Source organism: Rhamphochromis longiceps, linkage group LG3 (genome assembly GCF_057381845.1).
Source record: "Rhamphochromis longiceps isolate RC_006_pf linkage group LG3, R_longiceps_female_GT1.1, whole genome shotgun sequence".
In the NCBI taxonomy this organism is placed as follows: Eukaryota; Metazoa; Chordata; class Actinopteri; order Cichliformes; family Cichlidae; genus Rhamphochromis; species Rhamphochromis longiceps.
Window position 1 is genome coordinate 45238412 of NC_140559.1, and position 15617 is coordinate 45254028.

Below are 15617 nucleotides of genomic sequence, written 5' to 3' on the forward strand. Positions count from 1 at the left end.
GCGGGTCGCGGAGGGTGGGAGTGCCTACTGGGGTCAGCGGGGGAGCTGGCCCCAGGGAGGGGTTACCTGCCCCTCCCTTCCTTCCCTCCCCATCTCCAGCTGCCTCCCTCTTCCCGCTCCTCCACAACCACCCACACATGCAGGGCCTTGGAGTGGGGGTATGTCACCAGGGTGCAGAGGAGGCTACCCCCCCCCCCCCCCCCCGTCCCCTTCTGGCTGCCTCTGCCTCAATTTTATCCCACAACTTAGACATTCACATTATTCACACTCTCATTACACATACATATAGGATCTTGGGGGTGGGCACAATCACGGAGTCCAAATCACCATCAGGGTGTATACCTCACCCCTGACGTCGTTGCCCACCTCTCAATTTTAAATACACTTAGTCATTGAGGGCTAGCAGGAGGGACTATGCGCTTACCTGCTGCTCCTTGGCAGGTAGCTCCATGCCCTCCTGGGTTTTAATTGCACCTTAGAACACATATGCATCAACACTACAATGAGCGGGTGGAGGGAGGTTTGGAGTCTTCTCCCACCCCCATTCTCTGCGGCCTGCTGGAGCGGGAGGGCTAGTAGGAGGAGTTGGCCGTCCGACTGCGGTCTGGGGTGTGGGGCCTCCCTGCTGCTGCGGAGTCGGGGTGGTCTGCCTCTCCCCACCGCAGGGAAAAGGGTAACACCACCTGGGTCTGGGTGCAATTCCCCCCTCCAGGGGCAAGGGTACCTAGACCCGGTTCGTAGAGTACGCTTGGGGAGTGTGATTGTGTGTACAGCGTCTCTTTATGTCTGTCTCCACGTTGGTTGAGTGTGGAGTGAGTGCATATGAGAGCATGAGGGTGGGAATGGATGTTTGTGTCTGTGTGTGCCTGTATGTCTGTGTCTATATGTCAGGTTGGGTATCAGACGCCACCTCTCTGGGGACACCTCAGGCCCTCCAAGGTTTGGAGGCCTATCTCCACCCACCACCACTTCCCCTGCCTGTGGCGGACTCCCTCAGGTGTCGGTGTGTTGGTGGTTCTTTGTGTCTGGGGGTGGGCGTCCGGGTACACACCGGCTCACTCCTTGGCGGCCGCTTGTCGGGGCCTGGGGCCTGGGGCTCGCTCGGGCCCCTTTGGAGGTGGGGTGCCCCCGGCCTCTCGGCCTGGGGCTCGGTCACTCAGGCACAGCTGGGGGCCGGCGGAGCTCACGGGCGCGTCACTGCAACTCCCCCTGACTTCTGCTCCGCGGCTGCTGGGCGAGCCCTCATCTGGGACTCTCCTCAGCTCTTACTGGAACAGTGGCGCGGCTGCCCCTCTGTTGGTCTTCCATGGTCTCTTGTGTTCTGGGGGCCTCTGGATGTCTAGAGTTTTGATCTCCTCCATACCCGCTTCACACCCTGGAGGACGGGGCTGTGGTCCCCCCACACTCCCTAGCAGATCATTACATGGAGAAACCTTTGGAATGCAAGCATGCTGATCCACACAGGTATGCACACATGGGTATTCACAGACGCGGACTAAAGCTTTCTTGGCTGCTGCCTCAAAGCACACTGTGCGCTGTCTATCTTGCGTGCTGCACAATATTGTTTATTATTTAGTAAATATTGATATCTATGACTAGCTAGTTTATTGTGATGGTGCTTTGTTTTCTCTATTATTATGTTACTCTTTGTTGTTTGCTGTCTCCTCTGTTTGTTTTTTTTGTTTGTTTTTTTTTTTTTCTCCATACAGGTGACCCAGGAGTTCTTTTTTTTTTTTCTCTCTCTTCCCCCCCCTTCTCACCGTCTCTTCTCCCCTTTGGTTTTCTTTCTTTCTCTCCCCCTCTTTCTCTCATTCATTCCCCCTGTCCTATTTATTAAAAAAAAAAAAAAAAAAAAAAAAATGACAAAGGATGAACTGAAGCTCTGCCATCACATAATGTCGCATACTGCTGTTTCTGATGTCATTTAAAAAAAAAAAAAAAAAAAAAAAAAAAGAAAAACATGATTTTCATGCAGGACAATGCTCCATCACACGCGTCCAAGTACTCCACAGCGTGGCTGGCAAGAAAGGGTATAAAAGAAGAAAAACTAATGACATGGCCTCCTTGTTCACCTGATCTGAACCCCATTGAGAACCTGTGGTCCATCATCAGATGTGAGATTTACAAGGAGGGAAAACAGTACACCTCTCTGAACAGTGTCTGGGAGGCTGTGGTTGCTGCTGCACGCAATGTTGATGGTGAACAGATCAAAACACTGACAGAATCCATGGATGGCAGGCTTTTGAGTGTCCTTGCAAAGAAAGGTGGCTATATTGGTCGCTGATTTGTTTTTGTTTGGTTTTTGAATGTCAGAAATGTATATTTGTGAATGTGGAGCTGTTATATTGGTTTCACTGGTAAAAATAAATAATTGAAATGGGTATATATTTGTTTTTTGTTAAGTTGCCTAATAATTATGCACAGTAATAGTCACCTGCACACACAGATATCCCCCTAAAATAGCTAAAACTAAAAACAAACTAAAAACTACTTCCACAAACATTCAGCTTTGATATTAATGAGTTTTTTGGGTTCATTGAGAACATGGTTGTTGTTCAATAATAAAATTATCCCTCAAAAATACAACTTGCCTAATAATTTTGCACTCCCTGTAGAACACTTAAATTGATATGTGTATTTCATCCCGTCAGCGTCCTCCTATGTGTGGTGTCAGTGACACAAAAATATCTCAGTAATTTATATGCTGACAGTCCTGATTCTGTGCATAAACTGCTTTGTCATATTTTTCATTTTTGTTTCCCAAAATGTCCTGTGTGGTGACCACATTACTGATAAAACCTTTCATGTTCCAATACGCAGGCTTGGGGTTGCATATCTGCACTCTCAGCTGTCACATAGGATGCAGGAATGTTCCTACAGTACACAGTGTGCCTGCACAACATTCTTCACGATGACCGTCTCGTTAGGCCCTGTGTTGTCCAAGGTGCTTGAGGCATAGAGGCACAGTGGTTTTGATTAGCTCCATTATTTATTTTTTTATTACCTCTCCACTGACCCATCGGTTCACTAGCCTCTCTCTGTTGTGGGCTTATTAGGGGGATTTCACAGCCTGAGGACATCAGTAAAAAGTTTAAACATCAACAGATCATAAGCGTGTTTTACTTTTTAAATTGATGGGCTATTGATAAATGACCAAATGCAGCGTCAAAGAAATATGCTGAACAGGCAAAATTTTAAAAAAGAGAGAAAGAAAGAGGAAAAAAATGGACCCAGTCACCACTATGTTTATGTTCAGCTCCAAAGCTCGTCTTAAAAGCAATTTCCTTCCTTTCCTGAAGTTGGGTACAATCTTTTGAAATGCTGCAAGTAGGAGGAAAGGGAAATATTGAACTGACATCTACAGAATTTCAATGTGCTTGAAGAAATATATTATCATACTGTAGGTCCTTGTATGATTCTCTGTTTATATAAAGAGGATGAAGGAATAAAGTGTTGTAACGGACAGATTCAAACTTGTGTATGCACAGACGTATGTAGATGTGTGTGGGTGACCGTCCGCGCTTTTGTAGTGTACATATCTGAGTGTGTGTCTATGTGAACATGCTGAAAGAGCGTGATAACCGGAATGTGCGGTCACCTTGCCTTATGATTAAAGGTTTGTGCTCTTTAGCAGCTTAAAAGGAGCCCGTTTGTCCTCAAAAGGGAGAAAGGAACACAGCAAGAAAAAAAGCATGTTTTTATCAGTCACAGCCAGAACCCAATATTTTGCTTTCCCCCCCTTAGATTAGGCTTATTCACAAGGTCCTATAGGTGAAATGCCTTCAAAGATAATAAAGAGATTAAGATCACATTGAGAAATCCCTGCCAGCGAGAGAGCAGAGCGTTTGAAATAAACAAAGCAGTTCAACTTTCAACAGTTTCATACTTCTTTGTTCCTCACCCTTCCTGTCGATTTGGAATCGGCTTATTCTTAACTTCTTAAATGTTCACATTAAGATCTTAAGATGATGCATTCCTTCCCCCCCCCCCCCCCCCCCCCCCCTTTTTTTTGGTATTCCCGAGGTCAGAAATAAAAGCAGGATGAAACGAAGGATCAAAAGTCCATCCCCACTGTGGAAAATGAGAAAAGAATCCTGAATCACCATGTGCTGGGAAAAAAAAAGTGCATTCATTTGAAAGAGTGAAATGGAATTTGAAATTACCAATAATGTTTCTGGAACAGGAGCTGATTGAGCCACACGATTATTCCACTGGCCACGCAATCAAAGCCACGTATGGACAGACTCCCTTTCCAAGCTGTCACCCGTTGTCTTGCTGTCAGAGAATCTGGAGAAGCTGTGGGTGGCCCCAGGTGTCAGTTTAAACTTGAAAAAGACAGTGTCAGTTTCCTGGCTCAATGAGATCATAACAATGAGCCAACGGGACTTCTATAAATGGATGCAGAGGATTTAGCTGTGCATTTATTAATCGAATTTCAAAAGAGGAACCATTTGCAGTTGATAGTGTAAAGACATACAGGCAATAACAATGGCAAAATCCTTTGACCAGGATTCATATCTTCTTTTATTATTTACATGTTTACTAACCTTAAAGTAGACCTGGCAACAATAGATGCCAGATAGATTATTTGTTATGAACTGGTCTGCTCTTACAAGTAGAAATTTGAAAGTCTGCTAGACTTTAACTTCACTACATATACTACTGTGTAAATGTTGTGAGTCAGACTGCATTTCTTTATATTTTGCTTCCAATGAGCCAGACTTTCTTTTTCTGAAGGTCTAACAACATTTTTCTTTACACATTGGTCCAGTCCTTAAATCTGTCTATTTTCACGGGAATGATTTTTTTTCTTTGTTTGCTAAGGAACTTAACACTAACCCTTGAATCTTTCAAGCACAAAACAGGCACCTAATTCAAGGGATGAGCCTGTGTTGTGTGTACATATAACAGGCAGCTTAGCAAAGAAGCCATTTTAAATTGTATCTTTAGACACTTTGTTACTAGCAACTATCAAATGAACAGTTCTTATTTCATTAGTTGAATCTATGAAAATTGTAACAAATAAGAAAGTTTGACTGGAATTAAATAGTATGTTTTCATCAACAAAGTGATACTGTCATGGTCCATGGTCCTGTGTCTGTGGAGTCTGTGTGTGTGTGATGCTTGGGTAGCCACACCCCCGGGCTGGGCCATCACCTGCTTTCCATCGGGGTGATTACTGGAAGAGCTACTTAAACCTTAAATCTGCCTTCTTTTGTTTAAGATTTCAATCCGGTGTCCAGTGTCTGCCTCCTGCCTGTCCTCCTGCTCGATTACATAACTCGGTGCATCATCTGGCCTCGTCACTAACTCCACGGACTCCCGCCTCACGGACTTTCACACTTCCCTCCCGAGCCCCACAGTCCCACTCCGATCGTAAGCCTACTACTCCTATCCTGCCTTGTTGTGCTCCCCTGCTTCCCGGCTTACTAGTAATTTTCTCCCCTTTCTGTTGCAGCCTCCCACGGTCCTGATTCCGGCTTCCCCGCGTCATTTGTTTCCCCGGGTTTTTCTGTTCCTTGTTTGCTCCTCTGGTTTTCCCAGGTCGCCTTTTGTTATTTATAATAAAGTGTCTTTTCCTGCTAGCACTTAAGTCTGCTTCTGGATCCTCGCCTTGGCGCATGACAGATTCATAAAGAGTTATGTTGAAAACTTAGCATATCTTGACATGGAGTGGAAGAGTGACTATAAATAAGCCATTCTTAAGGAAGGGAAATGAGAAGAAAAGGCCACGATATGCCAAATTGCAGAAGGAATTAACTTTCATTTGGTGGCAACAGGTCTAATGGAGTAATGCATCCAAAATTACTGGTTTAGATTATCATCATGACCATGACTTTATTTTTCACCATTTGTGATTCCACACTCAATGCAGTAAAAGCCTTCCATAGTGGAACATGACCGTTCATCAGTCATGACCTCAACATTGTTTAAGTATCGTGGGATCATCTTGATAGAAAACAGAACAAAAGGCATCCAATATCCACAGAAGAGCTTTGAATGTCCAGAAAAGACTATCATGGGAAAACATTGCCCCTGAAATAAAACCCAGGTAGTGTCTTGCTGCATGCTCAATCACCCAGGTAAGGAAATTCCAAAAAGTTGATTCTGTTCATCTGGATGTAGAATTTTCAGTAGGAGAAAAGTTTTACTGGGAGAAACCCAGAAACTGGTTACAGAAAGAGGGTGACAGAATGTCTGTAACAGTTAGAACAAGACAATGCTATTGACCGAAAATCATACAACAGGCTATACCCAGGGGAAACTACACCAAGTCTGTATGGTTTACCAAAGATACATAAACCTTTAAGACCAATTGTCTGTATGATCAGCTCTAAGTTTCTGCCTTCAATCCTGAACCTACGGAGTCCCGCAAGTGACATGGGAGAAAAAAAAATTAAGCTGGACTTTTGCGAGATCTCGCAAGACTTTTAGCCGCATTCTTCGGAGGTCGCCAGCTCGAAGCCGACCGGGAGGTCGAGGCACGATGTGCCGGGAGAGCGGTGTTCCTCCCGGTTGTAGTACGTCTCGACCTCCCGTTAGCTTCGACATGGTGGGTGTCAGATCTCCGAAAACGTCGCAGCACTTTTGCAAATATGTGATGTCTTGTAAACCGAGCACATATTTGACGTTTACACAACTACATTCACGCCTCAAAATATCTTAAAAGTCTATTTTGTGACCCAGAAAGAGTAATATTACAACTAAGTAGCTGCCGCCATTGTTGGAATTCAACTTTTCCGAGTTTGTTTTGCGAGATCATCGTAATTTTGGTAGGCAGCTCTGAAAACCACATCCAGAACACTTTGGATTTTGTTGAGAAAGTAAGAAATGTCATTATGGAGGCAGATGCAACAATGGTCTCATATGATGTTACACTTCACTTGTGTTTCAGTCAATGAAGCAGTGGAAGTAGTTGGTGAGAGATTACAGGATGACCCCAACCTCAGCAACAGGACCACTCTCAGCACTGAACTGTGTCTGTGTGGAACTGTCTTCATTCCACCTATTTCACATGCAAGGGTCAGTACTACAGGCAGAAACATGGGTGTGCCATGGGTTCCCCAGTTTCACTCACTGTGGCTATCTTGTACATGGAAGAAGTCAAAAAGAGCAGGACCAACCATCTCTGAATCGATGAGGGGGCCTAAGGGTACATCTTTCACCATTTTACAACGCTATGATTGCAGCCATTCGTCAACTCTCTGTGAATGGTACTCATTGCCATTGATCAGTTGTCACTGATAACAATCACAAAGTGCTCTGCTTTTCATTCCAAGCTCCTTAGATCACAATGACCTGGATGACTGAGCACCTACACAGAAACATAAGAATATACAGCTTTATAGACTGCAACATAAAAGACTACATCTATTTATGTTTGTACATGTTTAAAGAAAGGAGTGGCTTAAGACTTTTGAACAATATTGTAACTCGCTAACAGAATCATGCAACCACAGTGCTTTACTTCTAGTTCTGCTCAACCTTTAAGGTCAAGTAAGAAAAAATGAGTAGTGTTGACAGTGCATGCAGCACACATTATAGCAGTCGCTGAAGTAATCAGCATTGTCACAAAGGAGATCCCGCCCTCATCAACACATCGGCAGCCACTGGTGGGAAGCCGCTGTCCTTGCATTAATAAAAAGCCACATTTACATACTGTAGGTTGATGGGTGCACAGTGGTCAGACCCCAGCTACCCAGAAGGACTCCACATTCATTACAGCTAAGTGAGTGAGCATATGGATACCCAGGCTTTTAATGCAAACAGAGCTTCTTTGCTATTTAAGATACAATCCATCAATATTTTCTGAAATTTTAATACAGGATTTAAAGATTGTGCTTGATCGTGAGTGTGCTAAATACCAATTTGTCTGCCAGTGTCATACAGTATTAAGCAGGATTAAACTAACCATTATTTTTAACACTAATTATCAGAACAAAGTGGCAGACAGTTTATCGCCACTAAAAGCCAAGAAATTGTACAGTATTCATATTTATGTTTTGTATTACCCACTTCAATATCTTTAATTCCAGCATCTGTACAGACGCGTCAAGGCAGCTTTTACAATTCAGTCACGCAAGGTTGCACAGTGTCAGACTACAGTTTGAGATTGTGGATCAAGATTCTGCACTGACTTTGTTTGATTAATGTCACTGAATTTCCCAGCTGATGCATTTGTGTAAGGGTACCAATTATTTATGCATTTTCTGTGTTTTCAACTGCCAGATTTGCAATGTGGATCCAATTCTTACAATTTTTCCTCTCATTAACAGTTATCTCCCTGAGACGGATACCTCAAAGAAACATGTACACGCTTAAACTGCGTTCTTTGATGTTCTCTGCAGTCATCTCTGAAAAGAAATGACACATTTTCAATATGAAAAAAGGTGTCTCCAGACATAAATGTCACATTCACACATTGGTTGATCAAGGACTCTTGCACTGTGGCTGAATAGTCATACTTATAGCTGCAACTTTTTTTTAAAGAAAAGGCAGAATAGGAAAGTTGTCCCTTTAGTAATCTTCCATCTCGTTTGTGCTTTTTATTTCTCCTTATTTGTCTTCTCATTCATGAATAAAACTAGAATATTCTCTTCAGAGCTCTGCTGAACATTGTGACTGTCATTCTCAGTCGTCTTTCCAAGGTAAAGCTGCAATCTGCAATGTATCATCATTGGTTGCAAGAGAATTGTAGGTCCCAACCAATAAAATCCTAAGGTCTCCAGTTACAATATGCAGTATTCATAAAATACATAAGTTTACAAATGATTTAAAAAATGTTCTGAAAACCAAAGACGATATGAAGCACTGATGAAGGACTGCAGCAGGCTGTATACTGAGCTTTAAAGGGTGGAGGGTTCCAGTAGAAGCATCTTGGTTGAGGGTGGAGAGCAGATGGCAGGAAGATTCAGAGAAAAAAAACTGAAAATCCTTTCATATGTCTGGAAGGTCCCATTCACAAGAGACATCAGCAAATATGGACAAAAGCTGTGTTCAGGGTGCACATGGGAACTGTTGACAAATTGGAACTCGGGAAAGCGATGAGAGATTAAGTATCTTCAGCAGGATTGATCTGTGCTGTCACTGCTTAGACAGGAGCATATCCTCAGAAAACACACTATAAACAGTCTATTTTATGCCCATTTAGGCTATTTACACCACATATCTGCTGCACATATTGCGAGCAGACATTACAAGCTTCTGGAATGGCCTTCCCAAAGTCCCAGCCTCAGCCCTATTGTGGACTACACTTGGTCCATGCACAGAAAACCAACCATTTTAAATGAACTCTACCAATTCTCCCAAGGAGTGGTTGAATACCCGCCCTGAGTTATGCTTGTTGATGGCTAAAAAAAGCATCTGGTAGATCTGCAAGTTTTTAAAGGGGCATATTATAATGAAACCAAACCAAATATTAGTAGAGGGTTTATGTGTCACACACACATAAACACAGACAGGTGAAGCTATTAAAGCCTTTATCTTTTTAACCCTATGTGGCGTAAAGAAAATTCAAAATAATTCCAGACTAGTACACCGCTTCCTGTTTTTTATAGTCGTTAAAGTTGTGTGCTGTACAATCATTCCACCCAGTAAAAGAAAAATTCCAAGAAATCCTTAAGAGCCGAAAGTTACCATGACATTCATGCCCAAGATGAATGTATGTGAACTTCTAACCACAACTGTGAGGTCCTGAATAAGCTAGTAAGTAAAAAGTACAGTCCTGCGTAATTATATATTTTTTTCAAGACATTATGCACCCAAATACTAAAACACAACAGACTCCTGACTCCCCAGCTCTGTCCCTACCACTATGTCTAGTGCAATAATTTATGTGTCACACACACATAAACACAGACAGGTTGAGCCTGTAAGTCCACTTAGTGCATTTAGTTTGACAGACTCATATGATACTCAATTCAATTCAATTCTTTATTTATTTAGAATTGATCAACTCTTCATCATCATCATGCTGTAAACAGAGTCCATAAGGCTGCTTTCTGCCCATAAGGCACTATAAAGGCCCAGTTCGTGCTAACCAAACTGGATGAAACATGTTTGTCAAAATGCACTAGGAAATGCAAATGCCATGTGCATTACTCAACGTAATGGCAGGTCCAGCAATAAATTGCAATAAGTCCCCATCTCCCTTAAGAAACCTATTCAATAATTCAGAATATATTATAATTGGCACACCCATAAAATATACTTTTCCTCTGGAAATACTGATGGAGGCTAGGAAATTCATTTCATCATATATTGGGAATGTACACTACTGTGCATTAGTAGCTAATTTCCTCTGGGAAATTAATCTCTACAGGGTCTAAGATGAACACTGTCCACTATGTTCTGTGTAAATATTGACAGTACCGGAGAATGAGGCAGCTATATCTAACTCATACATGCAACAGTTCAAATGTGTCAACACAGAGGCTTAAATTTGGAGTACACTTGATATGTCTAAGAACCAAACTGATGAACAGTTGAGATCTCAAATAACTTAGGTGGAGAACGGTCTGGGAAAATCAAATGAATGGGCTTGTTTTTGCCAGTGATTTTTGTGTGAAGAAGTTATTATTATATAAGGCTTTCCAGGTTAAATCACTCACATTTAAATTCATTACAGATCCAAATGAAGAAATGTATATGTGGGCAGCTCAACAACAAAATGGGAGCAGTGAAACCTGTCCGCACTTAGAGTTCAGTTTCTTTCACCAACTGATGTACAAAATTCACAGAGACAGCAAGACAACTAGAGAAAAATAATGGCTTTGTCTGTGAATGCAGTAAGTCTCTGCAATATTTACAGTGTTCTGTAGCCACCAAGTTTGGCTTTGAAGGCTCTCTTGGCATGCATAGATTGCCAGAAATCATCAGTGCTGGACTGATGGGGCCACTGCACCCCTATCTCATCATCTTTTTAGCTATGCAGCCTGTGCATAGATATGCCCACCATCACTGAGGACGACCTCCCAGCTGGCTAACAAACACCCCCATGTGCTATTTTTCCTGACTACTGCCAAAGACTAATAGACTAATCCTGGAGAAAGACTAGCAGTCAGAAAAGAAAGAAAAGTCTGAAATGTATGCACAAAGTGTGGGAGCTTGTGGGCACAGCATGATCAGAGCCCCTGTAGCCAAGGCCACCATCTAAAATTTCATACAGTTTACTCTAGTGGATGTGTAGAACCAAGATCATTGCCTTCATAATATTTTGCCTACTTCTGAATCATTGCTTCTACCCAACTGTTAAAAAAGTCTGTCCCAATCATGCTCTTACATTCTATGTCTTCATCCACCAAATACAGGAGAAACATTTGACCCTGGATTTTCATTGTGGTGAAAATGAAGGTTTGGTCCTCTGCTCAGTGACAGTGAATGCGTTGCCATGCCATCAAATGCTGAGAGCTGATGTGGGCAGATAGGGACATTTATGCAAATGAGGGGGATGATAACCAAAACATGGTGAGTGTTTTTGCAGATCTGCTCTTCTCTCAGTCACCAGAGATGAACTCTAGTGTTCCTGTATTTGCACAATCCCTGCAATGGAACATGAACCGTTGCATAAGTATCTACTTAAGGAAACACACTGAAAGGACAGACTTGAGAAGGAGGGTTGGGATTTTCCCGTAGTTACCCAATAGCTGCTAGACATTTTTAAACTTCCCATAGTGTTAAAATGCCTTCTGCATTGTTGAGTCAGGGCATTTATTATACACTATAGAAACAACTGCGTAAAAAAGTATTTGCCACTTTATAGCTCATTTTTGTTGCATATTTGTCCCATAAATGTTTTAGATCATCAAATAAATTCTAATATCAGACAACTGTACCCTCATACACACATTACTAACATGGACTGAACCACCACTTACAACCACTAGCACTTTATAAAACTACTGTAGAAACCATTCTTCATGAACAAATACACTGATATTGTCACGGCCAGGCGGATCAGCTGCACGCTGATCAGCCCTCTCTGTTTCTCTTCCTCTTCTCTCTCGCCGGGGCGGAACTCACTGTGGGTTCATGCCCTTGGCCCACGCCCTCGGGAGATGAGACCCAGGTGTCTCATTAAGGGGAGCAGCATTTAAGCCAGGAGGTGACTGCTGTTCGTCGCTGGATCGTTGTCTACCACGCAACCTCTTGGATTTTTCCCCGTGTGTTTCCCGTGTGGCAGTGTTGGAGTGTGAACCTGTGATCGTGTGAGTGGATATTCTGAAGAACGTATGCTTTCCCTTGGACTTCCCTGGAGACCCCTTCTTCCCCCACTCAGCTGTATATAACACCCCCCTGCACATTCTTGTATACACCTGGTGACTTGTAAATAAACTCTTCTTGTAAGCATCAGTACCGGAGTCCTGCGCTTGAGTCCTCCTTCCAACCGTAACAATAACGATCCAGCCATCATGGACTCAGCGGACTCAAACCCCACCCAGCAACCCGTCCTCACCCCGGAGGCAATTCTGGAACGCCACGAACACATGCTTCGGCACATAAATCAACAACTGGCCGCACTCACTCAAGCCCTCGCTCAACGTCTACCGTCGGTAAGCCCACCCTCACCCCCTCCGTCTGTTTCTCCTCAGCTATCGGCTCCCAGTCCCTCTGCAGCCGCTCCGCCTGTTTCCCCCACGCCGGCCCCCACAGAACCACCGGAGCGATCGTTACCAGCGCCGGAGCCTTTCTCGGGTGAGTTCGATAAATGTGGTGGATTTTTGACTCAGATCACACTACAATTCCGTCAGTTACGAAGAACATATGAGACAGATGGGGCCAAAATCGCCTTTATGGTTCAACTATTACGCGGGCACGCATTAAACTGGGCGCAAGCTGTTTTGAGAACAGCCCCGGACATTTCTTATGAGGACTTCCTCACCAAATTTAAGAGTGTTTTTGAAAGAGGCACCGGAGCGGAGGCGGCTGCCCACAGACTGTTAAATTTGAAGCAGGGGAGGCGGAGTATGGCGGATTTTTCGGTCGAATTCTGGACCTTGGCCGAAGAGACTGGCTGGGGGCAGTCGGCATTGATAAGTACTCTCCTGAATAATGTTTGTGATGAGTTAAAGAGAGAACTGATGATGAGAGATGTTCCTAAGACCTTGTCTGATGTGATTACGCTGTGTGTGAAGTTGGATGAGCACCTACGGGCGCGTTGGGGAATCGGAAACTACATTTCCCAGAGGCCCCCGGGGCGCATGGAGACGTCAGGTGGGGGCGCGCCTAGCGGCAGTCACTCGTTGGACAGCACGGAAGAAAGTGAACAGCCCATGCAACTGGGCCGCTCCAGTCTGTCGCCCGAGGAGCGGTATCGTCGCTGGAGGGCCGGTGAGTGCTATTATTGTGGCCGCAAGGGCCATATTGCCATGGATTGCCAGGCGCGGCTAAAAGACAGCGCCCGCCGGTAGTGAGGAGTGTACGGGTGGGCGAGGTCTCATGTTCTCAGTCTCCTCCTCGTCTCATGATTGCGGCTAAGCTAACGGTTCGTCTCAGGACTCATTCTCTCGACGCTCTGATCGATTCCGGGGCAGAACAGAATTTTATTGATGCCTCGCTGGCACTGAAGTTAGGTTTTAGCACGGAGCCTCTGTCTCATTCACTCCAAGTCACAGCCCTTAGTGGCCAGCGTCTTCCAGACATTACTCATGTCACAGAACCGATTTCCCTGTCTCTTTCCGGCAATCATGTTGAAACCATACAGTTGTACGTCTTTAAGGCCCCACTCACACCACTAGTCTTGGGCTATCCCTGGCTATGTCAATATAACCCTGTGATTGATTGGAGGAAAAAGAGTATTTCGGGGTGGGGGGAGGAGTGTCACATGTCCTGTTTAAAAGCCGCCACCCCCGCCATGAACCTACCACCCAATAAAACTATTTCAGAACCGCCTGATCTGTCCTCCATACCGTCTGACTATCACGACCTGGCGCAAGTGTTTTGTAAAGATAAGGCACGCTCTCTTCCCCCTCACCGGCCGTACGATTGTGGGATTGACCTCCTCCCAGGCGCGCCGCTTCCGACCAGTAGGTTGTATAGCCTGTCTCGACCGGAGCGGGAAAGCATGGAAAATTACATCAATGAGTCACTTGCCGCTGGTCTCATTCGCCCCTCGTCCTCACCTGTTGCTGCTGGTTTCTTTTTTGTCACCAAAAAAGATAAAAGTTTACGGCCCTGTATTGACTATCGCGGCCTCAACGCCATCACAGTTAAAAACAAGTATCCCCTCCCTCTGCTGAGTTCCGTGTTCGAGCTTCTTCAGGGTGCCACCATCTTCACAAAGTTGGACCTGCGCAACGCCTACCATCTGGTGAGGATTAGGGAGGGAGACGAGTGGAAGACGGCTTTCAATACTCACCTGGGCCATTTCGAATATCTTGTGATGCCTTTTGGTCTCACCAATGCTCCAGCTGTGTTTCAGGCTCTCGTGAATGACGTGCTCCGAGATTTCATCGACCATTTCGTTTTCATTTACTTGGATGACATCCTCATCTTCTCCCAGTCTGTCGCCGACCACCGACGCCATGTCAGGCAAGTGCTTCAGCGTCTCCTCGAAAATCGTCTCTTTGTTAAAGGGGAGAAGTGTGAGTTTCATGTCTCAACTGTTTCCTTCCTGGGCCACGTCATCGATCGGGGTAACCTCAAGACTGATCCCGCAAAGGTTCAAGCCGTTGTTGCCTGGCCGACCCCTTCCGACCGTAGACAGCTTCAAAGCTTTCTGGGGTTCGCGAACTTTTATCGGCGCTTTGTTCGCAACTATAGTAAACTGGTCCTGCCTCTGACCCGTCTTACTTCTCCCAAGGTTCCCTTCTGCTGGGATGAGCTGGCTCAACGTGCGTTTGCCCATCTGAAGGACCGTTTTGCCTCGGCGCCCATTCTCGTCCAACCCGATCTCGACCGGCAGTTCGTTGTGGAGGTGGATGCCTCGGACGCTGGAGTGGGGGCGGTGCTTTCCCAGCAGCAAGGAGGTAAGCTGCATCCCTGTGCCTACTTTTCACGCCGTCTCACCTCTGCAGAGAGCAACTATGATGTGGGAGATCGAGAGCTACTTGCCGTCAAGCTAGCCCTGGAGGAGTGGCGCCATTGGTTAGAGGGTGCTGCCCAGCCGTTTGTGGTCTGGACCGATCACAAGAACTTGGAGTACATTCGATCGGCAAAACGCCTCAACGCCAGGCAAGCCAGGTGGGCCCTGTTTTTCACTAGATTCCAGTTTACGATCACTTACAGACCCGGTTCCCGTAATGTCAAGCCAGACGCCCTCTCATGCCAATTCGCCGCCTCCGAAGACGCAACTCGGGACTCTCCCATTCTACCGCCCACCTGTGTAGTCGGGGCCCTGACCTGGGAGATCGAGTCGGCTATTCGAGAGGCTCAGCGGACAGAACCGGACCCCGGAACGGGCCCTCCAGGGTTGCTCTTCGTCCCCTCCTCAGTAAGGTCACGAGTGTTACATTGGGCTCATACTGCCAGATTCACCTGCCACCCGGGGGTCCACCGCACTATTACCTTCCTCCAACGTTTCGCCTGGTGGCCTTCCCTTGCCAAAGACGTCCGCGAGTATATTTCCGCATGCTCGACCTGCGCTCAAAACAAGAGCGTCCATCAACCACCCTCTGGCC

The 15617-nt window shown here is 45.2% G+C and overlaps 1 long non-coding RNA gene across 1 annotated transcript in view; it reads left to right on the plus strand.

The window, feature by feature from the left end:
• The window catches only part of LOC146674989 (uncharacterized), a 132874-nt gene extending 127261 nt beyond the window's left edge, over positions 1-5613 (plus strand). The window contains exons 4-5 of the long non-coding RNA XR_014909792.1: positions 5225-5376; positions 5459-5613. This is a non-coding gene — a long non-coding RNA (uncharacterized LOC146674989). The remainder of the gene's footprint in view (positions 1-5224; positions 5377-5458) is intronic.
• The last annotated feature ends 10004 nt before the right edge of the window (positions 5614-15617 follow it).